The sequence below is a fragment of the Xiphias gladius genome, chromosome 15 (genome assembly GCF_016859285.1).
Source record: "Xiphias gladius isolate SHS-SW01 ecotype Sanya breed wild chromosome 15, ASM1685928v1, whole genome shotgun sequence".
In the NCBI taxonomy this organism is placed as follows: domain Eukaryota; kingdom Metazoa; phylum Chordata; class Actinopteri; order Istiophoriformes; family Xiphiidae; genus Xiphias; species Xiphias gladius.
In genome coordinates this window covers 33,015,659-33,026,161 of record NC_053414.1, presented here as the reverse complement: position 1 = coordinate 33,026,161, position 10,503 = coordinate 33,015,659, and the positions used below count along the sequence as shown (strand labels likewise).

Below are 10,503 nucleotides of genomic sequence, written 5' to 3'. Positions count from 1 at the left end.
TGACGTAACTTTTTCTCATCTCTTTGGAATGTCAGTAACACAGAAGAGCTTTCTCTCATGATCCTTTCCTGTGCAAGTGGCTGTAGTCACTATTCCTACTTTCAAATGGACTTTTAACTCCTCCCCTGAGATTTCTGATTATACTTTGTAAATAACACCTTTATCACCACTGGCTCTGGATATAAAACTCTCTACACTACGCAAGTGCTTCACTTTCAAAGGCTTTGGTTTTACTGCTCAGCTGGCTTACACAACAACATTTATATTCAATTTGCTGGAGCTTAAGAATGTTGAGCTTCTCCTAGCCCCAAATTTTTTTCAATACTCGATAGCTTGAGTGGACTTACTTTACTTTGGAAAGCACAGTACACTCTTCTTCTCACTGATGCATTTCCTTCTTCCTGTTTTTTTTTACCTGCCTGTCCATGTTGCTCTCTACTGAAAGTTCAATATCCAAAGATAATTTCTGATCTCTTTTACCCCTTCTACTTTTCACCTGTTCCCACTTTTTCGTGGTCACAAAATGCCCATGTGAATATTACATTAATATTATCCTTTATAAAATATAGCATTAAGTAAAGGCATTAAATTATATCATTTTGTTGTCTCCTATGTTATATTATGATTTGGTAAAAACAAAAATCCCCAAATCAGATATACATGGATAATATCTATTATGTCAAAAAGTAAATATAAAGATATTCAATATGTTACAGTCCTTAAACTTTGATAATTTCCGGGTCCCAGTTCCCATCACTGACAGCCATGGTTCAGGTGGGAGCTCACTACATCCAGGTTTGGCCAATCAAATGGGTACAGTAAAATTACAGAAGTGGTGAAATCAGTTCTAATCTTACTGAAAATGTCTAATTTGACTCATAAGAAATAATAATGTGATATTTTACCATGAATTACTTATTATATACAGGTTTGTTCACTTCTTCCCTTTTACCTGAGGAAGTCCATATGTGGTTGAACAGTCATGGCCACACAACATAAAAGAAGTCTGTCTCTCTGATTCAGGCTACGTGAATGACCATGAGTAGTAATATGGTTAATGTAATGTTAAAGGCATACCATAGGAGCCAAGCCTGGAGTCACCCAACAATGCCTGGAACCTCCAAGCAACACATGTCCCCCCAAAAGCGGGAAGTCAGAAGAGCGTCGGGTGAAGTGGCCTGCCACTAACAAGAAGGAGTGGCTCCAGTTGGAGGAGGATGTAGACAAGATAATGGAGGCGACATCAAAGGGAGATTCTGACCAGAAACTCCAGACTATGTGCACCCTCATAATGAGCAAATCCCTTAGGCTTCAGTTTAAGTTGGCCAAAGAGGAGGAGAGAACTGCCCCGTCGGACCTCACAGAGATCACAAGTAGGAGGCTCATCACACACAAGTCGGCAAAGTGGCTCTGAAGGAAGAGCAAGGAGAGGGCCCAAAAGCGCAGCGCATTCATCACCAATCCCTTTGGTTTCAGGAAGAGACTACTAGGGCAGAAAACGAAGCAGCCACCTCACTTGTTCTGGACAGGAGATCAACCACCATCTCAACATCACCTTCAGTGACACCACGAGAGAGCAAGACCTTGGCCCATGTGAGGCACTGGTGAAACCTCCAGAACTGTTGACCCAATTCAACATCTCTGGGCCCACCCTGAAGGAGGTCAAAAAAGTAGTCAGGGTTGCAAAAGCAAGATCCATCCCTGAGCCTAGCAGGGTACCCAATAAGGTCTACAAGCAGTGGCTAAGGCTCTTAGAGCAACTCTGGAAGATCTCAAAGGTGAGCTGGTGGAGAGGAAAGGTTGCTGCTCAGTGGGGGAATGCTGAGGGGGTCTGGATACCGAAAGAAGAGGATTCAAGTAACATCGACCAGTTTCCTATCATCTTGCTGCTTAGCGTCGAAGGGAAGATCTTCTTCAAGATTGTGTCCCAACGGCTAATTGAGTTCCTCTTGAAGAACGTGCATATAGACACCTCAGTACAGAAGGGGGGAGACCCAGGTGTACCTGGATGCCTAGAGCACATAGGAGCGCTGACTCAGCTGATCCGGGAGGCAAGGGAAAGCAGAGGAGACCTTGCAGCACTTTGGCTAGACCTAACCAACACCTATGAATCAATCCCACACAAGCTCATGGAAAAAGCATTGACAAGACACCATGTGCCACTTTGTGCCACTCTTCTCATTGGCCATGATCATGATTGTCAAATCAGCGGAGGTGGAATGTAGAGGCCCCATTTCAAGATCTGGTACTCAGCAGCCCCCTATAAAAGCATTCATGGATGACCTGACAGTGAAAGCAACATCTGTTCCTGGGTGCAGATGGCTCCTTTAATGGCTCGAACGACTCATCTCATGGGCAAGGATTAGTTTCAAACAAGCCAAGTCCAGGTCTCTGGTCCTGAAAAAGTGAAGAGTGGTTCTACTTTGCCCTGGGAGGGACAGATTCCAATGGTGACAGAAAGACTGGTTAAGACCCTGGGGAAAATCTTCGACAGTTCTCTGAAGGATATAGCTGCATTTCAACAAACCAGGAGCAACTTGACAACCTGGCTCACTGCGATCGACAAGTCGGGACTTCCAGAAAAGTTTAAATCTTGAATGTACCAACATGGAGTCCTGCCAAGGTTACTTTGGCCCCTTCTAGTCTACGGGCTGCCTATAACAACAGTGGAAGCACTAGAGAGAACCATCATCCAGTTTCTCCAGAGGTGGTTTGGGCTCCCTCGGTCCCCATGCAGCATTGTCCTGTATGGGCATTCCACCAAGCTGCAACTCCCCATCAGCGGCTTGTCAGAGGTCAGTCAAGCCAGGGAGGTTATGATGTACCGAGATTCCTCTGATGCTAAAGTCACCTAAGCAGGGATCCTCGAAAAGACCGGGAGGAAGTGGCAGGCACAGGAAGCTGTTGACAGAGCAGAGGCATGGCTGCGGCACATTTTTTTGGCAGTGGCACGGGCAGGATTGGGCAGTTTTCCCAAACCACGCTATGATAAAGCCCGTGGAAGAGAGAAGCGTCAACTGGTTTATGATAAGATACCAGCAGAGGTGGAGGAAGAGCGCTGCAGCAAGATGGTTGGCATGTACAAACAAGACACCTTGCCCAGGTGGGAGCATGCGCACAGCGTATCATCACCTGGTCAGAGCTCTGGAGGGCCAAACCATTGCGCATCAAGTTTCTCATCCACTCAGTCTATGATGTTCTCCCAAGCTCAGCCAATGTGCATTGCTGGGGTGTGTCAGACACTCCAACATGCCAACTGTGCCAGAAGAGAGGCATCTTGGAGCATATCCTCAGTGGCTGCTCGAAGGCATTGGGGGATGGGCAATACCATCCCCCAATGCCAATCCCCCAAAACACTGGATGACTGGAAGATGGAAAAGAACAATATTTTGTATAAAAGCGCTGTATAAATGCAGCCATTTTACTCACCAAATGCCTTCAATTACAACCAATATAGATTGATATAATATAGAGTTTTTTGTATAAGGGAGGAACTTCTTTATTGGGACTCCAGGGACTCTAGAGTGTTGTCAGCAGGCATTATGATGCGGACAGGCAGGAAGTGGAGAGCCCAGGTAGGCTTGGAGATAGCAGAATATCGTTTGAGACACAGGGCTTTGGTAGGCATGGTGGCAACTGGACAGGCAGGGTTGGGAGCCATCCCACAACCTCACTATGATAAAGTGCATGGCAGGGAAAGACGACAACTCGTCCTGGAGGAGGTGTGGGCTGGTGTCAAGGAGTAACAGACCACAAGTATGGTGGAGATGTGGCATCAGGGAGCAAGGACAAGATGAGAGGGTGCACTGGAGAGGAAGATATCCTGAACTGAAATCTGGCAGGCAGAACCCCAGCGGATTAAGTTTATGGTCCAAGCTGTGTATGCTGTCTTACCTAGACCTGCAAATCTCCATTTCTGGGGCAAAAATGAATCTCCAGAATGTCCTCCATGCCCTGGAAATGGTTTGTTCAAGCAAATTCTAAGCAGCTGCTCAACAGCCCAGTGGAGGGACCCTACCGCTGGCAATATGACCCGATGCTGAAGACAGTTACAGAGGCCATCTCCAAAGCCGTGGCCAACAGCAAACATGTCAGCAGCCAGAGGAACATCACCTTTGTCAGGACAGTGTTTCAAACACTGCAGCATCGTTGGCACGCCATTAAAGAAGTCACAGTGGGGATATTCTGTTGTTTATGGACCCACACTCTCTCACACTCACACTCTCTCACACTAAAACTATCATACTGACATGAAACAGAGACAAAAAGATAAACTCCCATGATGAGACCATCTTTTGGCATGTTAGAGAGATCTATGACGGAGGACCCGTGGGATTAAAACGGGGGGACGACCAGGGGAAAAAAATGGAATGAAACTAAATTAAATGAATATGATTTATGTAGGGAAAATAAACAAATGATTTTGATGATGCTATAGTGCTGACTTTTATTTCACTAAAATTCAACAAGGATCCTGTTTCCCTATCATTGTTCATGATTGAAAACAACTGTGGGGTGGGGGTCGTGAACCTTTTTCAGCTTCTCAAGGGGGGCATGCCAGAGTTTGAGAACCACTACTGTATGCCAACTCTGACTTGGAGACTAGTATGCTCCCAACACATCTGAAATAGCTGTCATGCAGTAATCCAGCTGATGTTACTCAGCAAATGTTTTTCTGAAAATTAATTCGGTTTGTATCATTTAAAATAGTCGAGTTACAAAAAATATAAAGTTTAATGCAATATCTGTTATATGAGCATACTGCCTTCAGTGGACTGCTTGGATTACATTTACTTTTATAACTATGCAACCTGGAAGTTGTCTTCGTATATTAAGTGTTATAGAATGATTGTCCATACAAAATCCTAATCCATATCCAAGAAGTATTTATTACAATCTACTGCGCATATCTTGCATCTTTTGATGAAAGGCAGTAACAGAGTTCACTCGAGCAGCCCAAAGACCACATGACAGACTTCTTTATACATTTATTGGTTATTATATTTTTTATTATTCATTGATTTATTAATGCAGAATATTAGATGATTTCTTTTGTGTGTGCAACTTTCAGGGTTATAAAAAGTGGCACTGAGTTTGCGAGTTTGCGTTTGACGGAGGAATGAGAGGGGCACTGGTAATGGCAGGGGACAGGAGGGCAGTAGAGAGAATGGCTGAGTCTGGCTGTAGGTAGTGGCAGCTAAAGAGTCGAATGGTTAGAGGATGTGTGCAGGATTCGTGGGCAATGGCTGGGCAATGGAGCTGGCACTGGAGTCCCAGGCACAGGAGACAAATAGTTCAGCAAGAGGCACAAAGAGTAATACAAGAAAAATAACTTTAGTAAATCAGAGCAGCCGAGGGTTTAGCCACCACAAAGCAAGCTGAACAATCTGGCGATTAATGGAAGGAGAGCTGGAGCTCTAGAACTGAGGGTTGATGAGCTGCAATCACATGTAGAGTGGAGCCAGGTGTGTGAAGCCGCGCCCACGACACATACACGCACGCAGACGAGGGAGGAGGACACCCAGGGGAAACAAGGAAAACAAAGGCAGACAGAAGGGATGTATACATTTCCAACTATTATAGACATATTAGGTGGTTACAAATACAATGTAATGTATTACAACAGTTATGAAAGTTTTATATAAGAACTGCCTCTTTCAAGTAGTAGTTATCACCTCCAGCCTATGCTTTTCGATAAAATTCAATTCAAAGGGAGGAAAGAGAACATAGCGCAGTACAGGTACCACATAAAGATGTATAATAATAATGACAATAATAATAAAACTAATAATTATAATAATAGGGTGAATAATAATACTAATGAAACTAAATATAATAACAGTAATGATAATCATAATAATAGAAGCAGTGGGTGTTGACCAGGACCATGGGGGCAGTAAGTGGTTTGGGGTCACAGATCCAGACTCTGCAGCACCAAGGGTAGAAATACCTGCAGAAAGTGACAGGAGGAGAGAAGAGAGAGATGAAAAAGCACAAAACTACGGGAGAAAGAAGAATTCAAGTGAGTAACGAGCATTAATGGTATATGAATGCGTACAGATGGAGAGGAAGAGGAGGAGGAGCTTGTTGCACCATGGGAAGTTCCCCGGCTCTCTAGGCCTATATCAGCGTAACTAGGGGGTGGTTCAAGCTAAGCCATATCAGCCCTAACTATAAGCTTCATCAAAAAGGAAGGTTTTAAGCCTACTCTTAAATGTGAAGAGGGTGTTTGCTTCTTGGACCTGAACTAGAAGATGGTTCCACAGTAGAGGAGCCTGATAACTTAGGGCTCTGCCTCCATGTCTACTTTTGGAGACTCTGGGAAGCACAAGTAAGCCTGCGTTCTGGGAGTGCAGTGTTCTACTAAGGTAATAGGGTACCATGAGCTCTTTAAGATATGATGGTGCCTGACCATTAAGGGATTTGTAGGTGAGGAGGAGGATTTAAAATTCTATTCTGGTTTTTACATGGAGCCAATACAGAGAAGCTAACACAGCAGAAATGTGATCTTTTTTCCTAGTTCTTGACAGTAATCGCGCTGCAGCATTCTGGATCAGCTGGAGAGTATTTAAAGATTTGTTGGGACAGCCTGATAATAAGGAATTACAATAATCTAGCCTAGAAGTAACAAAAGCATTGACTAATTTTTCTGAATCTTTTTGAGACAGGATGTGCCTGATTTTTACAATTTTACGTAGGTGAAAACGTCCTTGAAGTTTCTTTCAGGTGAGAGTTAAAGGACATATCCTGATCAAAGAGAACTCAGAGATTCCTAACGGTGATGGAGGCAAGGGCAATACCATCCAGAGTAAGTATATCATTAGATAAGATTAGATAGTGTTTCTGAGGTGTTCGGAGCCAAGTACAATAACTTCAGTTTTGTCTGAGTTTAACAGCAGAATTTTGCTGGTCATCCAGGTCTTTATGTCCTTAAGGCAAGCTTGAAGTTTAGCTAACTGTTTGTTTTCATTGGGCTTCAATGACAAGTAAAAATGGGTATCATCAGCATTACAATGGAAGTTTATGGAGTGTTTCCTAATAATATTGCCTAAAGGAAGCATATATAAGGTGAATAGAACTGGTCCAAGCACAGTACTTTGTGGAACTCCGTGACTAACTTTTGAGTATATGGAGGATTCGTCGTTAACGTGTACAAACTGAAACTGATCTGATCAATAGGACTTAATCCAGCTTAGAGCGTTTTCTTTAAAGCCAATTAAATGTTCCAGTCTCTGTAATAGGATATGATGGTTAATGGTATCAAATGCAGCACTAAGGTCAAACAAGTCAAATACAGAGACAAGTCCTTTGTCCGAGGCAGTAAGAAGGTCATTTGTAACTATCACCGGTGCTGTCTCTGTGCTATGAGGCACTCTAAATCCTGACTGGAAATCCTCAAATAAACTAATGTCATGTAAAAAGACACACAACTTGTTGGCGACAGCTTTTTCAAGGATCTTAGAGAGAAAGGGAAGGTTAGATATGGGTCCATAGTTGGCTAAAACATTACAGCTATTTTAAAGGACTGTGGTACATTGCCTATTAACAAAGACAGATTGAATTTTTCTAACTAAGGGTATAACTTCCTTAAGTCACCTAGTTGGGATGAGGTCTAAGAGACAAGTTGATGGTTTAGATGAAGACATTGTTGAAGTTAGTTGGCAAAGGTCGATGGGAGAGAAACTGTCTAAGTATACATCAGGTTGCACAGCCATTTCTAAGGTGCCTGTTTTTGAACATAAGTCGGTGCCGCTTGGGGGCAGGAGGTGGTGGATTTAGTCTCTAATAGTTAGAATTTTATCATTAAAGAAGCTCATGAAATAGCCACTACTGAGAGCTATAGGAATACATGGATCAATGGAGCTAACTCTCTGGCAGCCTGGCTACAGTGCTGAAAAGAAACTGAGGGTTGTTTTTATTTTCCTCTATCAAAGATGAGTAATAGGCTGCTCTGGGATTACAGAGGGCCTTATTATATGTTTTAAGACTGTCATGCCAGGCTAAGTGGGATTCTTCCAATCCCACGTAGAACACCATGTCCTTTCCCATGGTAGAACACCATGTCCTTTCAAGTTTTCGCGTAGTTGGCTTTAATAGGCGGGTTCGGGAGTTAAACCATGGAGCTTTGTCTTATTTTCTTCTTTTTCAGAGTCGAGTGTCATTCTCATTGAGCCTGCAGCACTATCAACAAGATTGTCAGTTTGGGAGGGACTAAAGTTAGCATAGGAGTCCTCTGTTATATTGTAACATGGCGGTATATTAAGTGCTGATGGAATCAGTTCCTTAAATTTAGCTTATCAGATAGACTTCTAGCAAATACATTTTTGCCTAATAGTGTGTAGTCCTATAACATCAATTTAAAAGTGATCAAACAATGGTCTGATAAAAGAGGATTCTTTGGAAAGAATATTAAATGTTCAATTTCGATGCCATAAATCTGAACGAGGTCCAGGGTGCGGTTAAAACAGTGAGTGGGTTCATTTAAGCCCTGAGCGAAGCCAATTAAGTCTAACAATGAGATAAACACAGTTCTAAGGTTAATTATAAACATCCACATGAATATTGAAATCACCTACAATAACTACTTTATCTGTACTAAGGATTAAACTTGATAAAAACTCTGAGAATTCAGATAAAATTTCAGAGTATGGACCAGGAGTGCAGTACACTATAACAAATAGAATAGGCTTTAAAGTTTTACATGATGTATGTGTAAGACTGAGAACCAAGCTTTCGAATGAGTTATAATTGAGTTTAGGTTTAGGGCTGATTATTAGGCTCGAGTTAAAAATGGCTGCAACTCCACCTCCTCGGCTGGTGCCTGCAGGAACGTGAGTATTAATATGACTGGGTGGAGTGGATTCATTTAGGCTGCAATATTTGTCATGACACAGCCAGGTTTCAGTGAGACTAAATATATCAATATAATGATCTGGTATTAGATCATTTAGTAATACGGCTTTGGATGTGAGTGAGCTAATGTTTAAGAGTCCACTTTTAATTCTCCTATTTTGATGTACTTCTGCAGTGGTGGTATTAATTTTTTATCAGGTTTCTGTGTACAACTCCTCTTCTGCTTGGGAGTTTGGGTGGATGACTGCTGTAATAGAAGCACAGAGAAGCGTGTAAAACAGCAACTCTGCCTCCTGGTCTCAACTCATGGTTGTCATGGTTTTGGTCTATTAATAAATTCAGTCAGATTTCTAGATATGATAGCTGCTCCATCCAAAGTCGGATGCATGCCATCTCTCCTAATTTCTGCCAGTTATTTACAAAGCCCACATTGTTTGCTGAACACCACGTCGACAGCCAGCGGTTAAATGATGACATGCGGCTATACGTGTCAACGCTGGTCAGATTAGGCAGTGGCTCAGAGAAGTCCGACATTGTCTTTGTATATGTATACACCGATGCAACATTAATTTTTGTGACTTTCGATTGGCGTAATTGTGTGTCGTTACTGGCGACGTGAATAATAATCTTACTGTATTTACATTTATTCCTATCCAGCAATTTCAAATGACTATGGCTGATGGCGTCGCTAACTTCAAGTTTCTCAAAATAGAGCTGCCAATGACCAGAGTTGGTTTCTCAGCAGGTGTGTTGCTGAGTGAGGAGTATCTGCTTGAAACATGAACTGGTTGGTGGTGAACCATGGGCTTCTGCTTAGGGCTACTCTTCTTGTTACAGACAGTCACTCAGCCGCCCTGTCTTCCCAGAGGCTCGAGAGCTGCCGAGGGGAGAGTAGGAGCTATGCTGGATTGGCTCACACTGGCTACTGGGGGCTGGCTAGCGTCCGCAGCTAACTTTTTGGTTTCCATGGTGCGGAGCCGTGCTTCCAATTCACTGATTTTCGACTCCATCACTGCAAATAACGTACATTTATTACATGTACCATTATCGCTAAAAGAGGCAGAGGAATAACTAAACATAAGACACACCGAGCAAGAGAGAACAGGAGAGAAAGAAGGAGAGAGAGAAGCCATCCATAACTCCTAAGCTAAAATAACTAGCAGATCTGAATAGTGTGTAAAAAACCGTGAAGTATTGAGAAAATTGCTAAAAGAAGGAGAGAGCTAAGAATGCTTAAGCAGAACTAATGTATGTTTACATGTACAGCAGGTAATTAGTCGCTGTAATGAAGAATAGCACAATCAACTGGGTTGAGGCAGAGCAGCAAAACTTGCTATCAATCACACAAACACCGGCAACCGGAAATGACACAATACGCTTACCTCAGCACGTCAGCACTGCAGCTTGTATTTTCCAAAATGTTGAAAATACTTTTGCTTTATAAAACAATCAATAGCAATTACGCCCTACGGTTGTGATGCTTCTATCATTGTCCTAGCAAACCACAGCATATGACTGAATAATTGTTTTGCATGTGTACTTTTTTTTATAATTCGTTGTCATTATTGGTTTGATTTGAGTTGATTTTCCTCTTTTTTTCATCTCATTCTTGGATTTAGTACAGGCTGCCAACCAGAGCAGGAATAATGC

At 42.5% G+C, this 10,503-nt stretch overlaps 1 pseudogene; it reads left to right on the top strand.

Annotated features, from left to right (window-relative positions):
- The first annotated feature begins 707 nt into the window (after positions 1-707).
- On the top strand, positions 708-9,806 carry LOC120799640 (annotated as a pseudogene).
- The last annotated feature ends 697 nt before the right edge of the window (positions 9,807-10,503 follow it).